At 44.5% G+C, this 17712-nt stretch overlaps 1 protein-coding gene across 1 annotated transcript in view; it reads right to left on the bottom strand.

The window, feature by feature from the left end:
- Positions 1 to 14019, bottom strand: part of LOC122552402 (probable G-protein coupled receptor 139) — a 35423-nt gene extending 21404 nt beyond the window's left edge. The window contains exons 1-2 of the mRNA XM_043695149.1: positions 13988 to 14019; positions 4330 to 4445 (exon numbers count right to left, since the gene is read on the bottom strand). The gene's annotated coding sequence lies outside the window, so the exon portion shown is untranslated. The remainder of the gene's footprint in view (positions 1 to 4329; positions 4446 to 13987) is intronic.
- Between the last annotated feature and the right edge of the window lie 3693 nt (positions 14020 to 17712).

The following is a 17712-nucleotide window of genomic DNA, read 5'->3' as shown; positions in this document are numbered from 1 at the left end:
CTCCAAATTTGAGGAAAGACATTCTGGCTATTGAGGCAGTGCAGCGTAGATTCACGAGGTCAATTCCTGGAATGGCGGGATTACCTTACACTGAAAGACTGAAGCGACTGGGCTTGTATACCCTTGCGTTTAGAAGACTGAGAGGGTATCTGATTGAGACATGTAAGATTATGAAAGGATTGGACGCTCTGGCAGCAGGAAACATGTTTCCGCTGATGGGTGAGTGCCGAACCAGAGGACACAGCTTAAAAATACGGGGTAGACCATTTAGGACAGAGATGAGGAGAAACGTCTTCACCCAGAGAGTGGCGGCTGTGTGGAATGCTCTGTCCCAGAGGGCAGTGGAGGCCCAGTGTCTGGATTATTTTAAGAAAGAGTTGGATAGAGCTCTCAATGATAGTGGAATCAAGGGTTATGGAGATAAGGTAGGAAGAGGATACTGATTAGGAATGATCAGCCATGATCATATTGAATGGTGGTGCAGGCTCAAAGGGCAGAATGGCCTACTCCTGCACCTATTGTCTATTGTCTATAGTGACTCTTTACAGAACTGGATCAGGAGAGGAGCAGACATTGGAGTGAGTTCTACAGATCCTGACTGCAGCAGGAACGCCACAGATTGATTGCGACTTGTGGGCTGGAAGAAGACACGATAGATTATACCCAATGTGTGCCGTCTTCATTTCCCAGACCAGAGCCTCAATATTCCTCATCAGCCAGGGATCCCTAACCCTTCCAGCTTTTCCCTTCACTCTAACAGCGACATATTGGCCCTAGATTCTTGAGATCATGCCTTTAAAAGCCTCCGGCTTTTCCTTCAAACAGACTCACCCAATTCATGGCAGTCAATATGTGGAGGAGCCGGTGTTGGACTGGGATGAACAAAGTTAAAAGTCACACAACACCAGCTTACAGTCCAGTAGGTTTATCTGGAGGCAGTAGGTTTCCGAGCACTGCTTCTTCAGGTGGTTGTGGAGCACAATCATAAGGCACAGAATTGATAGCAACAGGATGGCAGTGTCACGGAATGTAATACCATACACATTTAGTTTAAGCCATTCACCTTTTAGAATGATCACCTGCGCTTCGAAAGCTACTGCTTCGAAATAAACCAGTTGGACTATAACCTCGTGATGTGTGGTCACTGGACCCAAAGTGCTCTCTGATGACAATTCAGTCACTTGCTTGACCTTTACCCGCCTGAGTTGAGTAAGGCACTTTACATATTGATTTAGGAAACGTTTTTGGCCACAATTGACTAATTGCCCTTCGTCCAGGCCTTTTACACTCTGGGTGGCCCAGTCATTCCTGAGGAAATTAAAATCTCAACTCAATACTACTCTATTAAATATTTCTATGGGTACCTGCAACCTCTCTACACATCTGCTCCTCGGGTATCCGCTGGCTATTTGGGGGTCTAGAATACAATCCCACCAGACTGACCATCCCCTTTTTGTTTCTAACCTTTAAACATATGACCCCATTTTATGACCCTTTAAGAGTATCCTCTCTAAGCACTGTTGTTATGTCCTCCCTAATCAAAAGGGCAGCTCCCTCTCCTCACTCACTTGTCCTTCTGTCCCGCCTGTAGCTTCTGTATCCTGGAACACTGAGCTGCCAGTCCTGCCCTTCTCTCAGCCAATTTTCTGTTATGGCTATAATATCCCAGTCCCCAGAGCCAATCCATGCTCTGAGCTCGTCCGCCTTACCAGTCAGGCCTCATTAGTTGCCAGTCAGTCCACCACACACACATATCACCCCACCGTCCAAACCATACCCCTTGTACAGGTCGCCTCTACCCCAGAGGAGTGCCCAATGATCCAAGAACTGTAAACGATGAACCCCCCCCCCCCATCAGCTCCTCAGCCACATACCCATCCAGCCTACCTTTATACTTCTATATTCACTGGCACGTGGCACTGGGAGTAATCTGGAGATCACTATCCTTGAGGTCCTGCTTTTTAACTTTTTACCTAATTCCCGTAAAACGTGCATATATATAAAAACATCCCAGGGAGCTAATCAAGTATATCCCAGGAAATTGTAGGAAGTCCGGGAAGAAATTGCGGGGCCCCTTAAAGAGATATTTCCATCACTGACAGACATGGGTGATGAGCTGGGAGCCTGGAGGGTGGCATCGAGGGAAAAGCCATTGACGAAGGATCAATTAGCTTGATGCCTGTGGTGAGAATGTTGTTGGAAGCGGTTCCGTGGGACAGGCGTTACATGCAATTGGAAAAGCAAGGATTGATTAGGGATAGTTGGCACAGCTTTGTGTCGATAAAATAGTGTCTCTCAACCATAATTGGTTCTGTTGAAGAGGTGACCGAGAAGATAAATGAAGGTAGAGCAGTAGGTGTTGTCTATACAGAAGTCAGCAAGGCTTTTGACGGGATTGAGTGTGGTACACGAGTTAGTAAGGTTAGATCACATGGGATCATGGAGAGCTAGCCGAACGGACCCAAAATTGCCTTGACTGTAGGAAACAGAGAATGGTGGGAAGTGGTTGTTCTTCACCCTGGAAAGCTATGTCCAGTAGTGGATTCACTTTTATGCATCAATTATATGCATGATATGTTTCAGAGTATAGAAGTCATTGTTAATGAGTTCGTGAATACCAAAACTAGTATTAAAGCGGGCAGAAAATACAGTTATTAAAGGTTATCTTGATCAACTGGGCCAGTGGGTCTAGGAATGAAAGATGGAGTTAATCCAGGTGATAGATTTTGTTAAGACAAACCAGGAAGGCCTAACATAGTTATGGTAGGGCCCTGGGAAGTGTTATTAAACAGAGACAGACCAAGTGATGGAGTTATATTGTTCCTTGGAAGTGGTATCACAAGTGGACAGGGTGTTGAAAGCAGAATTTGGCACCACTAGCCCTCATAGGTCAGAGCACTGAGTACATGAGTTGGTATATCATGATACGGCTATAAGACATTGCAGGATCTCTAGATGGAGTATTGTGTAGAATTATGATCCTCCTGCTTCAGGAAGCATTTTCTGAAACTGTAAATGGGGCAAAGATTGATGAAGATGATCCCTCCTGATACCGGAGGGTTTGACTTAGAAGGATAGGCTGGATAAGCTGGAAAAAGAAATCGGAGGGATGAGATAGCTTTGGCAGAGAAATGTAAGGACAATCCAAAGAAATTCTGTAGAATAAAGTACAAATTAGCAAATGGGAAGACAATAGGGCCCCTCAAAGTTCAGTAAGGCCATCCATGTATGGAACCACAGGAGATGGACGTGATCATAAATGAATATTTCATGTCAGAACGTACTGTGGACAAAGACTGGGAAACAAAGGAAAACAAACAGTAATGGCGTGAAAAGAGTCCCCATTACAGAAGAGGTGGTGCTGGAGGTCTTAAAACACAAAGGTATCCCAGAACAATGTAGCAAAGTAGTGGCGGGAACCCTGGCAGAAATATTTGTATAGTTGTCCGTCATATTTCTATTGCGTGTAGGTGGCTGAAGGGTAACTTTAAAAGGTTTGTAACACCATGAGGAGTATAGGTAAGGCGAATAGTTAAGGTCTTTCCGTAGGGTATGGGAGTCCATAACTAGAGGGTATAAATGTGAGGTGGGAGTGGGAAGACATAAAAGGGATCGGAGTAGAACATTTTGCACACACACGATGGTGCACGTATTGAATGAGATGCCAGGGAAATGGTGGAGTAAAGTAAAATTACAACAGGTAAAAGATATTTGGGCAGGTACATGGAGAGGAGAAGGTTTGCACGGATATGGGTCAAATGCAGAGAAATGTTACTTGTTCACAAACCATGGTCAGTGTGGACTAGTTGGACTGAAGGAATCGTTTCCGTGCTGCATGGTTCTGTCTCCAGTTATTGGAGGGGGAAACTACTGAGACAAGACATGTTGTAGACATTGAAGCAACTTACAGCAACAGGGATGGTAGTCTGGAATGCAGGACGTTTCAAATATGTGGCAGAACTATCAGGAAGGGAGGAGGTTACAGGGACTGGAACTGTTATAGCAGTTAAAGGTTATTGAAGACACTGGTCCATAGCCATAGACACAGTGTTGGAGAGGGAACACAGAACAGAAAGATCCTAGGCAGCATGCTCACCCTCTTGTGGGAGGCTTGCTTTCACCTCTATTGTCCTGATGCTCACTAAGACAGCACAGGCCTGGATTGATAATTGCGAACTCCCGATGCTGTCTCAGTACAACATAACTTACAGCAAGGGGTGTGCCTGTACGGTGCTAATTCTCCAGCACTGTAACTCTATCATGTCTTGTTCGCCATTGTTTTGTTTTTCTCTCTCATTGCTCTCTGTTCTGTGCACTGAGTGATCTTACCTCACTGCAGGATTTATTGGAGGCTCCACATCTCCCTATCCTTTGTCTCTCTTGCTGACCAACCATCTTCAGTGAGGTGATGAATAAGAATATTGAGTCAGGACCTTTCTCAGAACCTGCAGGAAACACAGAAATATACAGAATGGGAAATTAGACTGATGCAGTGAAGGTTCCACACGGAGAATCGCACTGAGTCCCACAGAGATCTCGAAAATACCAGTCTCCATCCCTAGCCTGTGCTGTCGCGTCCAGCTGCAGTGGAGAATTCTGTTGGCTCAAGATCTGGAGTAGCTGCAAGAGTGAGACACGCTGATAGAGGCAGCAATTAGACCATCACAGTGAGGGATACTACATACAGAGATAGTGAGTGATACATCAGAGTGCAGGAAGATTTCAGGATCAAACAATTGTATAGGAAGAATGGGGTTAGCTTCATGATCCCTGGTAATAACTGGTCAGGAATGAGTAAGCAAAGTGATGACCCTGAGGTATTATTGGTGGAGCATGTATCCAAAACCTCAGCTAATGTTCAGGGACAAGGGTTTGACCCCCACCAGTAATGGGGAGTTTGTAAACAATAATTTTAACCATACTAATGAACAATCTACAAATAAATATGAAACCATTGCTGATGGACAAAAGACCCAAACACTTGTCCTTGAGAGAAAGACATCTGCCCATCCTTACGTGGTCTGCACGACTATCCCACAGCGAAGTGTTTGCCTCTCAAGTACCCTCTGAAATGGGCGAGCAAGTTACTCAGATCAAGGGCAGCTAGGGCTGGGCAAGAAAAGCTGGTCAGCGAGAGTCACCCACATCCCATACCTGATTTAATAAATAATCCATTAGGAGCAGTGTCCTGGAAGGTTTATGGACAGGGCTTCAAATTGACAGAGAGGATGCAGGGACAGGGTTCAGGTGAAAGGAGCTTTCCAAATCCAAAGAGAAAAGGTGGAGCATCTGAACAGATGGGAATGTGGCTGAAGACAAGCAGAAAGGAATAGAAAGGGACAGAGTTTAACTAGGAATATGCATTAGCGAATCAATTTGTGACAGGAAATTGTGGGAAAGAGTAAATTATGAGTTGTTTAGAATGGGCAAAGACTTTTCAATAAAGTAGATGGATTTGTGACACAGAGATACAAGAGATTTAGACACAAGAGAAACGTGGTTACAGTGCGAACAAAAGGTGGAACATAAATGTGGAAACTCAGGCAAAATGGGTAACGCTAACAATAATGGGTAACAAAGGCATTACAGAGAAATCACTTGGCTGAAGATCATGATGTAGAGTCAGTCTGAATGTAAATTCTGGCTACTACTTGCTAAGGACACAAGCAGCAGAACAGTTTTAGGCCAATGAACAGCATTTCATTGCTCATCACTGCATTAAACAGGAACTCATTGGAATGTTTTAATAAAGGCATTGTGATAATTTTGGGAAACTTTGATATTGGTATAATCTGGGACAGTCACACTGATAACAGTGATAGTGGAAGAGGAGTTTGCAGTTTATTTTCAATGTTTTTTGGAGTAACGCATTGTGCAACTGGCAAGGGATGTAACTATGTCAGATTGTGTGATGAAACGTAGTGAATTAGTAATGTCACCTGAAGAGATCCTCCAGGAAATTTTGGTAAAGTGTAATTTAAAGGAATATAAAGTTTTAAAGTGAATCACAGAAAGGACAAGCTGCAACTAGAAATAAAAATAGACAATTACATGAGTTTGAGAGGAGAACTGACCAAGATAAACGGGGGAAACAGACTGAAATATGTGCCTGTAAATGAACAGTGGAAAACATTTGAAGGAACAGTTTAAAACACTCAACAAAACGACATTCCATTTAAACAGATAAAACCTCAGCAAGAAATTCCAACCCATCCCTAATTCAGGACAAAATGGATCATATTAGGCTGAGAAAGTTACCAAAAAGTATTTAAAAACCTGAAGTGAGAGTGTATTTTAGGATTAAGTTTTAAAGAGATTGCAAAGGGTCTGCTAGCAGGAGGAGGGCAGTGGGAAGGGGAATCGTTGACATGGTAGGAACAGGGAGAGGTGAAGGTGCTGGAGGTGGTGAGAGTGTTACAGAGAGTGGTCCGGGTCTGAACGGTGTTACAAAGCCAATACGGATTGCTGCAGCTGTGAGAGGTTTGCAGAGGTAGGGAGGGACATAAGCATTTTTATTCATTCATTCATGGGATGAGGGTGTCACTGATTGGACCAGCTTTCTTTGCCCAAATGCTAATTATCCAGAGGGCAGCTCAGAGTCAGCCATACTGCTGTGGATCTGGAGTCACATGTAGGCCAGACCAGGTTAGAACGTCAGATGTCCTTCCCTAAAGGAGCTGAAAATGTGTTGCTGAGGAAGGGCTTATGCCCGAAACGTCGATTCTCCTGTTCGCCTGACCTGCTGCGCTTTTCCAGCAACACATTTTCAGCTCTGATCTCCAGCATCTGCAGACCTCACTTTCTCCTTCCCTAAAGGAGGTAAGTGAACCTGATGGGTTCTTCCAACTGATCAACAATGCTTTAATGGTGGCCCCACCAATGTCTTGTACAGATACAACATGGCATCCCAACTCCTACAGACCTCACTTTCTCCTTCCCTAAAGGAGGTAAGTGAACCTGATGAGTTCTTCCAACTGATCAACAATGCTTTAATGGTGGTCCCACCAATGTCTTGTACAGATACAACATGGCATCCCAACTCCTACTCTCGATGCTCTGACCAATGAAGGTAACCATCCCAAACACCTGCTTCACCAACCTGTCTACCAGAGTCGCCACATTTAAAGAACTGTGTACTTGCATCAATGGGTCTCTGACTGACAACACTATCTGAACATTAACTGTACAGGTCCCGCCCTGGTTTGTTCACCAATATGGAAGACATTGCATTTATCTAATTAATCTCCATGCTATTCTTCAGCTCACTATTCTTCCTGTTGTATCGCAGATAACCTTCTTCACTGTCCACTTTACTACCAATCTCAGTGTCACCCAAAAAAACTTACTTACAAGGAAACCAATACTCCCATCCAAACGACAAACAACAGTGGGCACACTCCACCGCTGGTCACATGCGTCCATTCAGGAAAATAATATGTCTCCCAACACCCTCTGCCTCCTACCATCAAGCCCAATTTTGTATCCAGGTGACTCGCTCCTCCTGAATGCCATATCCTTTTACATTGATCTGAGATTATTACCCAGTTTACCATACAGAACGTAGAACACAGAACAGTATAGCACAAGATCCTTTGGCCTTTTAGCCGTCTGTAAGATCAAACTAACCAACATACCCTTCATTTTATTATCATTTATGTGCCTATCCAGAAGTATATTAAATGTCCCGAATGCATCTAATTTTATTGCCACCGCTGGCAGTGCATTCCACTCAGCCACACTCTTTACGTAACGGACCTACCTCTGAAATCTCCCCTTAACCATCCGATAATCACCCGAAAATTATGCACCCTTGTAATAGCTATTTATGTCATGGGGGAAAACGTCTCTCACTATTCACTCTCTCTCTAACTCTCATCATCTTGTTCACCTCGACCAGGTCGCCCCTCACCCGTCTTCACTCCAATGAGAAAAGCCTTAGCTCCCTCAACCTTTCTTCATAAGACATGCTCTCCAGTCCAGGAAGCATCTTGGTAAATCTCCTCTTTACACTCTCTAAAGCTTCCACATCCTTTCTGTAATGAGGGGACCAGAATCAAACACAATATTCCAAATGGGGTCGATCCAGGGCTCCATAGAGCTACAGTATAACCTCACAGCTTTAAAACTCAATCCCCAAACTAATGAAATCCAACACAATATATTCCTTCTTAACAAGCCTATCAGCTTGGGTGGCAACTTTGAGGCATCTATGGACTTGGAACTCAAGATCCTTCTGTTCCTCCACACTGCCAAAGATCCTGCCTTTAACCCTGCATTCTGCATTCCAATTCAATCTACCAAAATGAATGACTCCACACTTTTCCAAATTGACCTCCATCTGCCACTTCTCAGCCCAGCTCTACATCCTGTCAATGTCCCGTTGCAACCTACAACAGCCCTCCACACCATCCACCACTCCACCAACCTACGTGTCATTGGGAAACTTACTAACCCACTCTTCCACTCACACATCAAAGTCATTCATAAACTCACAAAGAGCAGAGGTCCTGTAACATCTCCCTGCAGAAAACCACTGGTCACTGAGCTCCACGATGAATGCTTTCCATATGTCATCACCCTCTGTCTTCTGAAGGCCGGTAATTCCACATCCAGATAGACAGGTTTCCCTGTATCCTATGCCTCTGTACTTTCTGAATGAGCCATAAAGGTGTTTTGTCACATTCTCAAAAGATTCAATAAGATTTGTGAGGCATGACCTGCCCCTGACAAAGCCATGCTGCCTGTCTCTAATCAAACTATGGTTTTCCAAGGAATCATAAATTCGGTTTCGGAGTCCTCTCCAATAATCTGCAGACAACAGACATAAGACTGACAGGTCTGTAATTCCCAGGATTATCTCTATTCCATTTCCTGAACAAGGGAATAACATTTGCCAACCACCAATCATCTGGTACGGCCCCAGTGAACAGTGAGGGTGCAAAGGTCATCGCCAAGTGCGCAGCAATCTCTTCCCTCGCTTCCTGTAGTAACTTTGGGCATATCCAGCAGACTTATCTATCCTCACCTTTTACAAAATACTGAATACATCCTCCTTCTTAACATCCACTGTTGACATACATCAGTCCTTTTCACGCAGTCCTCACAAATGACAAGGTCCCTCTCTGCAGTGAATACTGAAGCATAGTATCTATTAAGGACCTCCTCTACCTCCTCCAACTTCAGGCACAAGTTCCCTCTAATATCGCTAATCGGCCCTACCCTCACTCTGACCATCCTCTTGTTCCTCACATAAGTGGAGAATGCCTTACGGTTTTCCTTAATCCTTCCCAACAATGCTTTTTCATGCCCCCTTCTAGTTGTCCTAAGCCCATTCCTCAGTTCCTTCCTGGGCTACCTTCAGAATATCCCTACAGTGTGGAAACAGGCCATTTGGCCCAACACCTCCATATCAACCATTCAAGCAGTACCCCACCAAGACTCATTCCACCACCCTATTACTTCCCATTTGCCCTGACTAATGCGTCAAACTTACACATTTGTGAACATTATGGGTTATTTAGCATGGCTGAGTCACTGAACAGACACATCCTTGGGCTGTGGGAGGAAGCCGGAGCACGCTGACACGGGGAGAATGTGCAAACTCCACACAGACAGTTGCTTGAGGCTGGAATCGAAATGGAGTCCGTGATGTTATGAGGTTTCTAACCACTGAGCCATCGTGCTGCTCATGTTACCCTTTAGAAAGCTATCTGACCCTTGTTTCCTCAACCTTAAGTAATCTTCGTTTTTCCTCTTGACTAGATGCTCTACATCTCTTTGAACCTAGTCAAATGCTTTGCTGAAGTCCATGTTGACCACCTCCTCGAAGAATCAATCCGATTTGTGAAACACTAATCTAAACACTATCTCTAATCAGCCCTTGCCTTTCCAAATGTACGTAGCTCCTTTCTCTCAGAATCTCCTCCAACAACTTCCCCATCACTGGGCTGTAATTTCCTGGATTTTCCATGCAGGCCTTAAGTGATGGAACAGCATTATCCACCCCCACCACCCCCACCACCACCCCCCCCCCTCCCCTCCAGTCTTCCAGTGCCTCACTGTGTTTGTTGATAATATAAATATCTCTGTTCAGGACACTGCAATCTCTTCCCTAGCTTCCCAAATTATTCTATCATAGACCTAATGAGCTACTGAGATTGATCTACCTTTATTTGTTTTAAGATTCCAGCACTTTCTCTTCCCTGTTGAGGATTCTGTCAAAGACATCACTATTTATTTCCCCAAGCTCCCGAGCTTCTATGTCTTTCGCCACAGTAAATACTGACAAGACTGTTTTTGTCCAATAAGTCACCCTTCTCCACTGGTTCCACACATAGGTGACCTTATTGATATTTAAGAGGCCCTATTCTCCAAGGAATTACTCTTTCGCCTTATTGAAACTTGCGTAAAGGCTTCTGAAAACTCAAATGCACCATATCCCATCTTCCACTACACCCCTCCAAAATCCTTTTCTATTCTGCCATTTATATTCACACCAACAAATTAAATCCAATAGGCTCAAAAACAAATTCTCTTTATAAAATGTGCTTCTAAGTGGCCAGTTATTGTATATTGACATATCCTGTCTCACAATGTCAGTATGCTCCCGACGTACTGTCAGGCTAACACTGTTTGGTTTCAGGCTGACAGCAGAAAGGGCTGACGGAGATCTTGTTTATCAATCTGTAAAAGGTAGCTCACAGGGTCAGCAGGTAATAGAGAAGGCCAATCCAATGCTGGCATTTTTACAAAGGGAATAGAGTCTAAAAGTAGGGAGGTCTTTCTACAACTACACAAGGTACCAGTCAGACCACACCTAGAATATTATGAACAGGTGAGTGCCTGAAGGAAAGGTATTGTCGCATTGGAGGTAGGGCAGAGAAGGTTCACTCGGCTGATCCTGCGAATGGAGGAATTTTCTAGTGAGAAGAGGTGGAGTAGGTTGAGGTTGAACCCATTGAAGTTTAGATAATAAGAGAGAAATGGAATGAATCATCCAAGATTCGGACGGGCTCTGATGGGCACATGCTGGGAACTTAAACAATAGAACAGTACAGCACAGCAACAGCCCTTCAGCCCACCATGTCTGTGCTGTCCATGATGCTATTCTAACTCATCTCATTTGCCTGCACATGGTCCATGTCCCTCTATTCTCTGCCTGCTCATGTGTCTGTCTAAATGCCACTTCAAAACTTTGCTCACATTTTTGCTTCCACGTCCTCCCTCGGTAACTTCCACTCTCTCTGTAAAAAATAAACTTGTCTCACACATCGCGTTTAAACCTTCCCTTTCTCACCTTAAACCTATGGGCTCTCATATTTAATACTGACACATTGGAAAAGAGATTCTGACTATCCACATTATCTGTCCCTCTCCTAATGTTATATTCTTGTAAATGGTCACCTGTCACCCTCTGATAATCTCGCAAAACAATCCAACTTTGTTTAATTTCCTCTGACACCTAACAACACTCAAAAAATCTAACACAGGCAACATGCTGATAAACCCCTTTTGCACCCTCGCCAAAGCCTTCACATCCTTCCTATTGTGTGGAAATGAGAACTGCACACGGTACTTCAATGTGGCCAAATAAACGTGTCATACACCTACAACATCAGATGCAAACTACTATACCCAACGTTGTTACCGTTGAAGGCCAATGTTCCATTTGCTTTCTTTCCCATCTGAAACACTTCTGTTGCCATTTTCAGAGAGTTACTGACTTGCACCAAAATCCTTCTGTATATTAATGTACCTCAGTATCCTAACTTTCTTCTTGACTTTGACATCATCTCACACTTGTCCAGATTAAACTCAATTTGCCATTTCTCTGCACATCTTTCCAACTGATCTGTAACCTCCTGCACCCTTGGATCTCCTTGCCCATTAACCCCAACTCCACCAATTTTCATGTCATCTGCGATAATTATCTCTGTCACTTCCTTTCGTTTCAGTTGTGTGTGAATGTGTAACCAGAGGGCAGAAAATCCCAGAAAGGGCTCACCCATTTAAGATGGAGATGAGGAGGAATGTCTTCACTCAGAGAGTAGTGACTCTGTGGGAATTCCAGACTGCAGGGGGCTGTCGAGGCTGCGTCATTAAGAATATTTACAGAAGAGATGGACAGATTTTAATGAATCAGGGAAACAAGGGTTTTGTGCAAAAAGGCAGGAAAGTAGAGTTGAAGAGTATCAGATCAGCTGTGATCTGATTGCAGTGCAAAGCATACTCAATGGGCCAAATGGCCTCATTCTACTCTTACATCTCATGGTCTTAACTCAAACTCAATATGTCCTGCATAATATTATGGGTCTCTACTCACAAAACTCCTTTATAATGGGATTATTAGATATTTATTACGACACAGCGTTTGATCTACAATAGACAATTTTGTTGATGACTCCTTGATATGATGTTATGGAAAACTATCTCGTATACAATCCAGGATTCTATCCATTACAGCCCTGATACTCATTAGTTATCCAGTCGGAATGGAGACCACTGTCACACACAGTTACTGTACTGCCCTTGCTACAAGTACATTCAGTGTCCTGACTGTAACCATATTGACATTACCATCACTGTCTGGTGCCTACAAAAGAATTCCTGTTAATGGTTGCTGCTCTTTGTTTATTCTCAGTTCCATCCAGCTGGACTCCAACTTTTGAACTTCAGATCCACATTACTGTCTCAGTAATGCATTAACCTCATCCTTTCTTCACAACGTGTTGGCTTTTTGCCTAGTCTGCCTATTGGGACTAGATTGGTTTAGGATATCTCGTCAGCATGGACGGGTTGGACCGAAGGGTCTGTTTCCATGCTGTACATCTCTATGACTGTATGAATCTATCCCAACAAATCTTCAATATTCCCTTCTCTGTGATGGTCATTCTGCAGCTACATCTCCGTAATGACGGTTCCATCTTATCCATTCACTCTCATTCCATCTGCCTTATGGCAAATGCAGGGGGTCATTCCTCAGTAGTGGGGGGTTTGAACAGATGGGTAGAGGTTACAGAGATAGGGAGGCTTACATGGGCCCGAGGATTTTAGAGTGAAACAGAGTTACATCTGGCCAAGAATGTCAGTGGAAGGAATTTACAGAGATATAGGGAGCTGGATTAGATTCTGGAGATAGGGATAGGGCTGGATACAGGGAGAGGCAGGCAGATTGAGAGGAACAGGTCGGGGTGTTTGAGTTTGAAGGGTATTGTATATATTAATAGAGGTGTGGAAGGTTGTAGTGACTGAAGATGTTTACAGATATAAGAAGGCTTCTAGGTTCTGGAGGCTACAGAGATAGGAAGGTAATGGAGAATGCCGGGTTGCTGGGTTGGAGACAGTTACACAGATGGGGAGGGTTGCACAAACTGAAAGAGGTTCCTGTGGTCGGCGGGGTTGATGGGGAAAGGGTGAAATTTAAATAGATTAAGATGGAGGAATTGGAGAACGATAAGAAGGTTACGATGTTTTCACAGATAAGGAAGTGCTGTAGGAGCTTGAGAAGTTTACCCACATAGGGACGGATGGCGAGGTTTGAGACAAAACACATTGTCATAGTGGGTGGCATTGGTAGGACGAGCTTACAAGGATAGGCCGGACTGTCAGAGTGTACAGGGATGAAGGAATTTAGTATCTGCTGGAGAAGTTTAGGGATTAGGGTGTTAGGGATTGGAGAATCTGACAGAGACAGAGAGTATTGTGTGGACTAGAGGAGATTCCAAACAGAGGAAGGAATTTCGGGATTGGATATTACAGAGATCTCTCATACAACAGCATGAGCCAGGACTGATGCTTGGGACCTCCTGTGCTGTCTCAGGGAGGACCGGTACAGCAGAGGTGAGAGCAGGACCCTCACAAGATGGTGGGAATGAAGCCTAGAATGTTGCTGTTCCTTGCCCAACTGCGCATCTGTATCCTGCCTCCCGGGTCTGAATACACAAGGCCACTAACTCCTCCCTGTGCTGTTTACTGTAAGTAATCTTACCGGCTGCAGGATTTACTGAAGGCTCCAGATCTCCCTCTCCATCTCTCTCTGGCTGACCAAGCATCTTCAAAGGGCGATGGATGCGACAGGAATTCAGAAACATCCTGATTAACTGCATAAGACAGAAACAGACAGAATGGGAAATTAGACGGATGTACTGAGGACAACTCATGTCGAGTAGGACTGAGTCCAGCAGAGACCACGAAAATACCAGTCTCTGTCCCTTGGTCTGTGCTGTTGCTGATCGGAGGATTATTTTTGCCAGGATCTCAGATCAGCTGTAAGAACAAGAGGCATTGACCGAGGCAGTAATTAGACCTACAGAGTGAGGGATACCACATGGACAGACACTGAGTGATATCACCAGAGTGCAAGAAGATTTCAGGATGAAACCATGGTGTCAGAAGAAGTGGTTCTGATGTCGTGGTCACTGCTACCAGTACTCAGGGAGGAGTCAGCTATTGTAATGTGATAGTACAGTGCTGGGGCCAATGCCCTGGTCAATCATATGACCAGGATTATGCAGTGTGCTTTAAACTGACACAGATGAGGAGGGACAGGGCTTAGCTGAAAGGAAATTCCCAATTCCTTAGACAAAGGTTGCAATACTGAAACATGGGGCTGTGGCTGAGGATAAACAGAAAGCAACAGGAAAAGACGGAGTTTAACTAAAATTGTACATCAGCAGATAGGGATGTGACAGGAAATTGTAATTTAAAAAGTAAATCACTGTTTCTTACTTTGAATGCACAAGGTATTTGCAATAAGGGATATGCTCGTGCGACTGTGATTTCGATCTAATCAACATCAGGGAGACGTGGTCACAGCGTGAACAAAAAGGTGGGGCATTAATATTCACGGCTACACAACATTGTGGAATGTCAGGCAGAATGGGAAGGAGGATGGGGAACTCTCATAGTTAAGGATAACAATGGGATGAACCAGAAAACTTGTGGCCTCAGATCATCGATCATTAGGAGACCAAATTCTGGGTAATAAGAGTCAGAACACAGAAGTGGAAGTGCAGTGTTAAGGCCCCTTTACAGTATTATATTGTGAGACATGGCAGTGGACAGGGAATTATTGGAATTTGTAACAAAGGCGCTGGGAAAGTTGAGAGGGGATTCAACTTCCTTTTCTCACCATCTCATTGCCGGTGGGTCACAGACGATGCTGACTCTCTCCCACTCTCGGGGGGAGTCTGTAGGTGGCTGTACAGACCGATGTATCCTTCCAAAGACTCTGTTACACACGGCAGAAGGTGGCCATGGGAAGGGGGTGGGAGGGGCGTTGGTGTGACAGCGAGCTCCTTGTGCTGTTTTCTCTTGGATTCCCCTTTTTTCCCCCCACATCAAGTCTCGAAGTGCTTGACGCCTTCCCAATGCTCCTCCCCCACTTTGGACAGTCTTGGCTCAGTAATTCCCAGGAATTACCAGATTTGATTAAGAGATGCTCAGAAGACAAAAAAAACCTCACAATTCTGAAGAAGCCAATGCTTTCGAAATATGGAAGTATTTTTTAAAGGGATCACTATGGGTCTACTAGCAGGAGAAGTGCAGTAGGAAGGGGAAACATTGTCAGGGTTTAATCAGATGATAGGAACAGGGAGAGGTGAAGGTGCTGGAGGTGGTGAGAGTGTTACAGAGAGGGGCAAGGGCCTGAACGGTGTTACAAAGCTGGAGGGGTTTGCAGAGGTAGGGAGGGAATATGTATTTCTATGTATTCATTCATTCGGTGAGGGTTTTACTGATTGAGTCAGCATTCTTTGCCCCACAGCTAATTTCCCAGAGGGCAACTCAGAGTCAGCCATATTGCCGCGGGTCTGGAGTCACACGTGAGCCAGACCAGGTAACAATGTCGGATGTTCTTCCCTAAAGGACAGACGTGAAACAGTTAAGTTTTTCCAGGTAATCAACAATACTTTTTATGGTGGCCTCACTAATGTCCTGTACAGATATAACATGACATGACATCCCAACTCCTACTCTCAATGCTCTGACCAATGAATGTAAGCATCCCAAACATCTGCTTCACCAGCCTGTCTACCTGTGACACCACTTTCAAAGAACCTTGTACCTGCATCCCTGGGTCTCTGACTGTACAAGTCCAGCTCTGGTCAGCTTTACCAGAGTGCAACACTGTGTATTTCTCCACTTGCTATTCCTAAACTCACTGGCCCACTCTCAGATAATCCTCTTCACTGTCCACTGTACCACCACTTTCAGTCTCACTTCCAAACTTGCTAACCATGACTCCTGTATTAAACATCCAAACTATTCATATAAATGATGCACAACAGTGAGCCAGCTCCGAACCCCATGGCACACGGTTGGTCACAGGCCTTCAGTTTGAGCAGCAACCCTCTGTGAGCACGCTCTGTCTCTTACTGTCAATCCTATTTTGTATCCAGTTAGTGAGTGCTCCCTGGTTATGTGTGATCTAAACTTATTAACCAGTCTGCCATGCAGAACCTTGTCAAAGGCCTTGCTAAAGTTAATGTGGACATTATCCACTGCTCTGCCTTGCTCTATCACTTTTCTACCTCCACAAGCACTCAATCCAGTTTGTGAGACATGGTTTCCCGTGCACAAGGCCATGCTGACCATCGCTGATCCATCCTTGCCTTTTTAAATGAACGATGATCCTTTCTCTCAGAATCTCCTCCAACAACTTACCCACCTCTTCCATCAGTCTCACTGGTCTATAGTGGCTGTTGATGATACAAATATCCCTGTGAGGTGCCCTGTAAATTCCTCCCGAGCTTCTCACAGAGCGCTGGGATACATCTGATCATGTCCCAAGGTTTCATCAACTTTTTTTTCATTTTAAACCATCCTGTTGTCCATATGTGAACTCTGTTCAATACATCACTATGTATTTTTCCAAGTTCCCGAACTTCCATGTCTTTCTCCAAAGTAAATCAAAATGCAAAATATTTGTTTTGGATCTCCCCCATCAGCAGTGTTTCCCACACAGACAGCCTCATTGACCTTTCAGGGGCCCTATTCTCTCCCGAGCTAATCTTTAGTCCTTTTTTTAAGATTAGATTACTTACAGTGTGGAAACAGGCCCTTCGGCCCAACAAGTCCACACCGCCCTGCCGAAGCGAAACCCACCCATACCCCTACATTTACCCCTTACCTAACACTACGGGCAATTTAGCATGGCCAATTCACCTGACCTGCACATCTTTGGACTGTTGTAAAGATACACTTGTTATATAGGTTCTGCAGGTTATTTGGACATGGAGGATGTGGAATCAGACAGATTTTCCTGGAGAGAACAAGGGCAATTTTGGTTGGAGACAGTTTCACAGATAAGGGAACATTACTAATCTCTTACAGTTGGTCAAAGTGGGAAGTGATGTAGGGAACGGTGACGTTTACACAGATAGGGGTGTAAGAGCTTGAGAAGTTTATAGAGATGGGCGGATAGATAGAGAGACTGGAGGAGCTTGTATTGACAGGGTGGGTGCTGGCGACGGTTGGATGTCACACAGATAGGGAATCTTATAGGAGCTGGATTGGGAGAGTCACAGGCATTGGAGCGGGTTCTACAGATCGGAATGCTGCAGAGACCTGGGAGGATTGTAGGGTCTTCACAGGTTGATTGTGTCAATCAGTCTGGTGAGGGAGGTAAGGTAGATATGGAAAGCTTAAATCCAATGTATACCATCTTCATTTTCCAGACCGGAACTTCAATATCCCTCATAAGCCACAAATCCC

The sequence above is a fragment of the Chiloscyllium plagiosum genome, chromosome 8 (assembly GCF_004010195.1).
Source record: "Chiloscyllium plagiosum isolate BGI_BamShark_2017 chromosome 8, ASM401019v2, whole genome shotgun sequence".
Lineage (NCBI taxonomy): Eukaryota > Metazoa > Chordata > Chondrichthyes > Orectolobiformes > Hemiscylliidae > Chiloscyllium > Chiloscyllium plagiosum.
Note: the sequence above shows the minus strand (reverse complement) of the source record. Positions and strands in the feature narration are given on the sequence as shown.